This window comes from Cibotium barometz, chromosome 7 (genome assembly GCF_041138505.1).
Source record: "Cibotium barometz isolate CiBa-2024 chromosome 7, ASM4113850v1, whole genome shotgun sequence".
Classification (NCBI taxonomy): domain Eukaryota; kingdom Viridiplantae; phylum Streptophyta; class Polypodiopsida; order Cyatheales; family Cibotiaceae; genus Cibotium; species Cibotium barometz.
In genome coordinates this window covers 64402364-64412351 of record NC_141052.1, presented here as the reverse complement: position 1 = coordinate 64412351, position 9988 = coordinate 64402364, and positions in this window count along the sequence as shown.

Here is a 9988-nt window from a genome sequence, read left to right as displayed (position 1 = left end):
GTGCTTGGGCTCTCGGTCGCCGAAGATACCCACACGTGCGTCGTGGAAGATATTGGAATAAGGAGTAAGAGTTGTTTTCTGAAACCGGGAATGGATCTAGTTGATTGACCTTACTGGTCCTCAACAGATGAGTCCATGGTTCTTTTATATGGATCTGTTGGTTGATCTTGCTGATCTTCCACGGAGATTCCATTCTCTTATGTGAATATATTACCGGTTACTATGAGCTAGCAACTATCGAAAAGGCCCCTGAGTGAACAGGTGGTGAGCGTTCTGGTTACTAATGATGCCATAAGTACACCGATGAATGATTGAAAATATGGATTCAACCAGAGATTTTGTTGAGGATAGTGATCAGTGACATAATGGTTTCATTAAAAGATTGTTTTAAAGTTAGCTGATGTTAAGAAAAAGGCAATTTCATATTGGGTGTGTAAGTGGTGTGACTAGTTTTATGTTTGCATGAACTTCCGGCTAGGGGGCCTGGGAACTCTTTTCCCTGTACCCGGGACAAAACCTAACCAAATTCTAAATTGGATCCCATCACTACAGTCATGGGACTGGATGGGGTTAGGCTGGACTGATGGATCCGTCAAATGAGACTCCTTTCTCTTATATTACGTTAGATGAAGTAAATCCCAGATAGTAAATGTTCTATGGATAGGAATCAACGACTGTGCCTCTTGACGGGAGAAAAAGCGTTGATCTCTATGATCCAAGTGCAGGATCCGTAAAATGAGACTCCTTTCTGTTATATTACGTTAGATGAAGTAAATCCCGGATAGTAAATGTTCTATGGATAGGAATCAACGATTGTGCCTCTTGACGGGGGAAAAAGCGTTGATCTCTATGATCCAAGTGCAAGTTTCTTCCTTGATCTGACCAAGTGACTTTAGGTTCAGTTGGATCAGTTTGGTCAGTCATGACCTTGACTACGCTAGCGTAAAATTTTTATCATGGAGGAATCGCATATGCTTTCCGGGCAAGGGAAGTTTTTCTAAGTCAGTTTTGAAAGAACCGAGGAATTAGTCACCTGTCTGGATATCCGTGGGCGAGGCCTCGCGTGTAGGACCCTGCCCCCCGCTCAAGACGTGCTACTTCCGCTGCTAGCACTCAGAATCCATTGCACGGTGGGGACGGGGATCTTAAAGTTGGTATCAGAGCTATTTGGCTAATGAGGATCAACCGAGAAGCCAAATATGTTAAAAATTTATCAAGAAGCACTAAAAGGTTATAATTGTGTGATAAAATTCATACAAATTCATATTCAAACTGAAATTCGTAAATTGGTATTTGGGCCTTCAGATGGAAGTACCGCAATTGTATGGAATCCTTGACTTGCTTGAGGCCTAGACATGGTGGTATTTACCTCATAGTTCCAAGAACCATGACTACCCGTATATACCGAGGGTATAACTACAGCTCTTTACTGGCAGTATATACGAGTAAATCTAAGACTTGAAATTATAAGCATTAATGCTATCTAGATGATGAACTCGAATGTGGTTGATATGATTTTTAAATTTTGGTTGTGAACTGATGAATTGATTTGGATTCTGATTGAAAAATGATGATTCCTAAAATTTGGTTGAAATGTAATAAGCCAAGTAAAACCACAATGAGGATGAATGGGACGAGTCCCTGTGATAATGTTCGTAGCTAGAATGACGTTAATGACTTCAGCCAATCACTATGAGATTAGTGGATTGTGTTGCCAGATTACTACTGTTAACTTTTGATCAGTAGAGATCTAGTTAAGGGTTGATAAATTAAAAATCTGAAAATCTAAAATCCCCATGGAGGATTGTTTAGATAGGAAAATTCAGTCTGATGGACCATTATTGTGTTAAAGATATGAATGAGATAATTATGAATGAATTGTTAACTAATAATGCATTCTATATGAGCATCTTTATCTCTTCACTCTGTGGGGAGCCGACCTATTTAGAGAACCCCGGAATCAGTTGAATCAAAAATCGGATTGAATCATAAATAAAGAGACTTAACAAGAATTTTCGTATTGATAGGAACATGGATCGAGGTCGTCGTGGTAGAAATGTTAACCCCCAACTCAATGAAGAAGAGCTCAACCTCGATGTTTGTAAAACTCTTCATAGTTCGTAGCCTGGACCTTTCAAGGGTGAAGGGGAAAACTTGGGCGAGACTGTGGAGAAGTGGATCGAATCAATGGAAGAATACTTCGATGTCACCGGTTACAATGAGAAGAGCAAAATGGCTCTTGCAAGGCTGAAGATAGTGGAGACAGCTAGAGTGGCATGGAGAAACCACTGTGAGACAAACCATCTCGACCGAAATACCCAAACCTAGACGGACCTCAAGGCTTACCTCAGAAAGAGATTTTGTCCCCCAGGCTTTAGTTCCAAGAATGTGGATATGGATATAGATATGAAATGTGGATATGGATGTATGTGAATGTGTGTGAATGTGAAGAATGAGGATGTGTGAATGTGGATGTAGGTGAATGTGAATGAGGATGTGGAATGTGGATATGGATGTATGGATGTGAATGTGAATGTGAATGTGGATGTGTGAATGGGGATATGGATGTAGATATGGAATGTGGATGTGGATGTATGTGAATGTGAATGAGGAAGTGGAATGTGGATATGAATGTAAATATGGATATGGATGTATGAATGTGGAATGTGGGTATGGATGTATGGATGTGAATGTGAATGTGGATGTTTGAATGTAGATGTGGATGTGGATGTATGAATGTGGATGTGGATGTGGATGTGAAAATGGATGTATGGATGTAGATGTGAATGTGGATGTGTGTGTGGAATAATGAATACAAATATGAATGTGAATGGATATGAAGTCGATATGAGCGAATGGATGAGATGAGATGTCATGTGAATTAGAATGTGAATGAATAATATAAGATCTGAACGAATGAGATTTAATGAGAAATGGATGTGATGAGACGTAAGGTAAATTAAGAAAGATAGGAATGGATGTTATGTGAAGTGAATGAATCTGATGTGATGGGATGGAAAATAATGTATCTGGTCAAGAATGGATACACATATGAATTGGAATTGGATTAAGTAATATGGATTGATGTGGAACAATCTGGAAAGATGTGAGTTCATTATAGAAACTGTATTTGTGAACTGTTTGTAAATGACTGTTTTATGTCAAGAATGCTGGGGAAGCATTTTGACTATCTTGAGAATGTGGTCGTGAAGACCTACTTGATAAAGTTGCAACTACTGAACGGAGAGTCACTGGAGGACGTCTCGCGTAGCAAGGTCAACCGAGGTCTTGACTAGCCTCAGTTCGATTTAAATGGTGAGCTTCCAGTATGATGGATGAGGGACCAAGGAAGCGGCCTATGAGTGAAGCGCTAGGTGATCTGCGAAGGATCCTAGAGGGTGCTGACCATACGGTGCTCGGGCTCTGGGTCGCCGAAGATACCCACACGTGCGTCGTGGAAGATATTGGAATAAGGAGTAAGAGTTGTTTTCTGAAATCGGGCATGGATCTGGTTGATTAACCTTGCTGGTCCTCAACGGAGGAGTCCATGGCTCTTTTATATGGATCTGTTGGTTGATCTTGCTGATCTTCCACGGAGATTCCATTCTGTTATGTGAATATATTGCCGCTTACTATGAGCTAGGAACTATCGAAAAGGCCGTTGAGTGAACAGGTGGTGAGCGTTCTGGTTACTAATGATGCCATAAGTACACCGATGAATGATTGAAAACATGGATTCAACCAGAGATTTTGTTGAGGATAGTGATCAGTGACATAATGGTTTCATTAAAAGATTGTTTTAAAGTTAGCTGATGTTGAGAAAAAGGCAATTTCATATTGGGTGTGTAAGTGGTGTGACTAGTTTTATGTTTGCATGAACTTCCGACTAGGGGGCCTGGGAACTCTTTTCCCTGTACCCGGGACAAAACCTAACCAAATTCTAAATTGGATCCCATCACTACAGTCATGGGACTGGATGGGGTTAGGCTGGACTGATGGATCCGTAAAATGAGACTCCTTTCTGTTATATTACGTTAGATGAAGTAAATCCCGGATAGTAAATGTTCTATGGATAGGAATCAACGACTGTGCCTCTTGACGGGGGAAAAAGCGTTGATCTCTATGATCCAAGTGCAGGATCCGTAAAATGAGACTCCTTTCTGTTATATTACGTTAGATGAAGTAAATCCCGGATAGTAAATGTTCTATGGATAGGAATCAACGACTGTGCCTCTTGACGGCGGGGGAAAAAGCGTTGATCTCTATGATCCAAGTGCAAGTTTCTTCCTTGATCTGACCAAGTGACTTTAGGTTCAGTTGGATCAGTTTGGTCAGTCATGACCTTGACTACCCTAGCGTAAAATTTTTATCATGGAGGAATCGCCTATGCTTTCCGGGCAAGGGAAGTTTTTCTAAGTCAGTTTTGAAAGAACCGAGGAATTAGTCACCTGTCTGGATATCCGTGGGCGAGGCCTCGCGTGTAGGACCCTGCCCCCCCCGAGACGTGCTACTTCCGCTGCTAGCACTCAAAATCCATTGCACGGTGGGGACGGGGATCTTAAAGTTGGTATCAGAGCTATTTGGCTAATGAGGATCAACCGAGAAGCCAAATATGTTAAAAATTTATCAAGAAGCACTAAAAGGTTGTAATTGTGTGATAAAATTCATACAAATTCATATTCAAACTGAAATTTGTAAATTGGTATTTGGGCCTTCAAATGGAAGTACCGCAATTGTATGGAATCCTTGACTTGCTTGAGGCCTAGACATGATGGTATTTACCTCATAGTTCCAAGAACCATGACTACCCGTATATACCGAGGGTATAACTACAGCTCTTTACTGGCAGTATATACGAGTAAATCTAAGACTTGAAATTATAAGAATTAATGCTATCCAGATGATGAACTTGAATGTGGTTGATATGATTTTTAAATTTTGGTTGTGAACTGATGAATTGATTTGGATTCTGATTGAAAAATGATGATTCCTAAAATTTGGTTGAAATGTAATAAGCCAAGCAAAACCACAATGAGGATGAATGGGACGAGTCCTTGTGATAATGTTCGTAGCTAGAATGACGTTAATGACTTCAGCCAATCACTATGAGATTAGTGGATTGTGTTGCCAGATTACTATTGTTAACTTTTGATCAGTAGAGATCTAGTTAAGGGTTGATAAATTAAAAATCTGAATATTTAAAATCCCCATGGAGGATTGTTTAGATAGAAAAATTCAGTCTGATGGACCATTATTGTGTTAAAGATATGAATGAGATAATTATGAATGAATTGTTAACTAATAATGCATTCTATATAAGCATCTTTATCTCTTGACTCTGTGGGGAGCCGACCTATTTAGAGAACCCCGGAATCAGTTGAATCAAAAATCGGATTGAATCATAAATAAAGAGACTTAACAAGAATTTTCGTATTGATAGGAACATGGATCGAGGTCGTTGTGGTAGAAATGTTAACCCCCAACTCAATGAAGAAGAGCTCAACCTCGATGTTTGTCAAACTCTTCATAGTTCGCAGCCTGGACCTTTCAAGGGTGAAGGGAAAAACTTGGGCGAGACTGTGGAGAAGTGGATCGAATCAATGGAAGAATACTTCGATGTCACCGGTTACAATGAGAAGAGCAAAATGGCTCTTGCAAGGCTAAAGATAGTGGAGACAGCTAGAGTGGCATGGAGAAACCACTGTGAGACAAACCACCCAAACCTAGACCGATCTCAAGGCTTACCTCAGAAAGAGATTTTGTCCCCCAGGCTTTCTTGAAATTAAGATGGATGAGTTCTTGGAACTAAAGCACGAAACCCAAAAAATTGAAGAGTACCATCAGGCTTTTTTCCTTCTCCTTAAATATTTCCCTCAATTGGATGAAGAGCAGCTGATGGCCAGGTGCCAAAGCCTTTGATGTCAAAGTCCCGCCAAAGCCAGCACCATCACCTTTCAAAAGGTTTTTATTCCCAGAAGGTAATTCCAACCTTCTCCGCCTAAGAGATATCACGGTCAAACCCAGGATATGGGAAGTTCCAGAATGGAAGAAATGTCCTTTTCTCGAAACTCAATTCCCTGGATTTCACCTTCAGAAGTTCCACCCTTGAACAAGAGAGTGAAATGCTATAACTGTCAAGGATTTGGACATCGCAGTATGGATTGCCCAACTCCTTTTGGATCAAGGGTTTCACGGCAGGGAAATCAGGGGGTCAAGATTCCAAACTCCAGCCCCTTCCGTCCAGAGTAATCAGGGTTCTTTCACGGCAGGGAAATCAGGGGGGTCAAGATTCCAGACTCCAGCCCCTTCCGTCCAGAGTAATCAGGGTTCTTTCTACCAAAATCAGGGAAATCCCAGAGGTAGAGGCCCTCTCTCCAACTTGCAGTTTCAACCCAAAGTAATGCAAGACCTCCAACTCATAATAGGGAAAGTCAAAGAGAGCTGTTCCCAAATCAGCCGTCCACTTCCAAGGCAGTAACGCTGGAAGTGATTGAAGAAGAAGAAGAAGATGAAAGAGATCATACTCCACCTGCGAGATGAGGACATCTCGTATTTTTTAAGTGGGGTAGAATGTAAGATTCCTCCCCCAACCTCTCAGGATGTCCAATATCTTCCCCTGTAGTCAAATCCCTCTTCAGAAATATAAAAGATCTTGTTTCTACCAGTTTTGGCCTAGAGAGAGAAAATCTTCTAGAGAGTGGTAATTCAGTTCTTAAATATTTTTGGATAGAAAAATATCTCATCTTAATAAAATAAGTTTCCTTGAAACAGAACTTCAAAAATATTTTCAGAAGGTGCATTAGAAATTAAGTATAATCTGTTCAAGAGGCATTATCGAGGGTGAAGATTTTTTTTGAAATTTTAAATTAAGGTTTCTATGGACCAATACGATTCATGCAAATGTAGGGAGAAGATAAATGAAGAAATAAAAGGAAAATCCCCTAAAAATGAGTAAATACTCACATAAGATAAAGAGTTTGACTAAGGACAAGGTTAATAGTTAAAAAAGAGAGATATTTAGGTGAAATGATGCATTTTTGACACCTCAGTATGGGGGAATTCCCCTCATGAAGGAGGCACCTATTTCACATGCTTGAATGAGTTTTAAACTCCCAAATAATGAGATATTTTCATCTTTCCTCTCTCCTGTTTCAACTAGATCCAAAAAGTGAGCTAAAACTGGTCAAAAATTGACAAAACTGATCTCGAAAATTCTAGAATCAATTTGCTTGGTTAGAGGCTCACTTTTTCCTATAAATAGAAGCCTTCCCCTTTTTTGAAACTCAATAGTGTTTTTGCACTGTTACCCTGCCTCTCCCATGTGCCAAAAACAATGAATTTTACTCATAATTCATTAGTTTTTGACCTTCCCTCTTCCAAAAGATTGGTGGCCACTCTTGTCTTAAACAAGAGTTGAACCCTCAAACCATCAAGCCAAAGGAAAACTCTCAAATTATCAATGTAAGTTAGAGATTCTTCTCTTTTATATAATTTTTATGGTTTTTTGTGATTTTTGTCTTCTCTAAATTGCAAATGATGTTATGCCTCATTGCAAAAGGCATTCCCCTCTCTTCTCTAGTAAATCCAACCATTCTTTATCCTAGGTGAATGATTAATGAATAAAATCAAGTTTTTCATAATGTTTCTCTTAAATAAGTAGAAAAATATTACTTTAGAATGATTTAAATACTCTTGATGCATTTCTAATTAGTTTCAGAGACTTAAAATTGAAAAATGGTCAGCCATACAAAGGAGGTTATGGCAAAATTTTTCAAAAAATTAGAAATAAGTATTATCTTTCATTATTCTAAAAGAGTAATCCTTATGATTTCTATATTCTAAAGTGTCATTTTCATGCATAAAAGATGCATTTTGATTATTTGTATAAAAGAAATTTAGTTTTATTATAAAAGTATCAATTTCATTATAATCAATTTTCATGCATAAAAGTATGCATAAAAGATTATTTTTTTATTATAAAAGTGTTACTTTATCATAATTACATAAAAGATTATTATTATTATTTTATTATAAAAGTGTGATTTTTATCATAAACGATTTTTATGCATAAACATATGCATAGAGGATATTTTTTTATATTAAAAGTGTGATTTTTATCATAAATGAATTTTATGCATAAATGGGTGCATAGAAGATATTTTTTTATTAAAAGTGTGATTTTCATCATAAATGTTTTTTATGCATAAATGGGTGCATAAAAGATATTTTTTTATATTAAAAGTATGATTTTCAACATAAAAGTTTTTTATGCATAAACCTATGCATAGAATATAGTTTTTATATTAAAAGTGTGATTTTCATCATAAATTATTTTCATGCATAAATGGGTGCATAGAAGATATTTTTTTATATTAAAAGTGTGATTTTCATTAGAAAAGATTTTTATGCATAAACATATGCATAGAATATATATTTTTTATATTAAAAGTGTGATTTTCATCATAAATGATTTTTATGCATAAATGGGTGCATAGAAGGTATTTTTTTAATTAAAGGTGTGATTTTTATCATAAAAGAATTTTATGCAAAAACATATGCATAGAAGATATTTTTTTATATTAAAAGTGTGATTTTCATCATAAATGATTTTTATGCATAAATGGGTGCATAGAAGATTTTTTTTAAAATTAAAAGTGTGATTTTCATCATAAAAGATTTTTATGCATAAACATATGCATAGAAGATATTTTTTTATATAAAAAATGTGATTTTCATCATAAATGATTTTTATGCATAAATGGGTGCATAGAAGATATTGTTTTATATTAAAAGTGTGATTTTCATCATAAAAGATTTTTATGCATAAACATATGCACAGAAGATATTTTTTATATATCAAAAGTGTGATTTTCATCATAAATAATTTTTATGCATAAACATATGCATAGAAGATATTTTTTAATATTAAAAGTGTGATTTTCATCATAAATAATTTTTATGCATAAATGGGTGCATAGAAGATATTTTTTTTATATATTAAAAGTGTGATTTTCATCATAAATGGGTTTTATGCATAAATTAGATGCATAAGAGAAATTCTTTTATTCTAAAAGTGTAATTCCTACTAAATTGGATTTATGTATGGAAAGACGCATAAAGAGTTTATTTTAATCCAAAAGTGTTATTCTCATCAATTTTGATTTTATGCATAGAAAGATGCATAAAGAGTTTATTTTAATCCAAAAGTGTTATTCTCATCAATTTTGATTTTTTGCATAGAAAGATGCATAAAGAAATCTATTTTTATTTCAAAAGAGTTATTCTCATCAATTTTAATTTTATGCATAGAAAGATGCATAAAGAAATCTATCTTTAGTTCAAAAGAGTTATTTTCGTCAATTTTGATTTTATGCATAGGAAGATGCATAAAAGATTGATTTTTAATTCAAAAGTGCTATTCTCATTTAAAATGAATTTATGCATAGGAAGATGCATAAAAGATTGATTTTTATTTCGAAAGTGTTAGTCTCCTTAAAATGGAATTTATGCATAAATAGATGCGTCGAGAAATCTTATATCAAAAATAAGAATTCTCTTGTATTCTATAAATAGATATGAGGATGTGAAACAAATTAAATAAATGAAAATGAATGAGGAATAGATGGAGATGTATGTATGTGAAAGAATGGATGTAGTTATATGTATGTGAAAGAAATGATGTAGATGTGGAATGTGGATATGGATGTATGGATGTATGTGAATGTGAATGTGGATATGGATGTAGATATGGAATGTGGATATGGATGTATGTGAATGTGAATGAGGATGTGTGAATGTGAAGAATGAGGATGTGTGAATGTGGATATGGATGTAGATATGGAATGTGGATGTGGATGTATGTGAATGTGAATGAGGATGTGGAATGTGGATATGGATGTATGGATGTGAATGTGGATGTATGTGAATGTGAATGTGGGTGTGTGAATGGGGATATGGATGTAGATATGGAATGTGGATGTGGATGTAT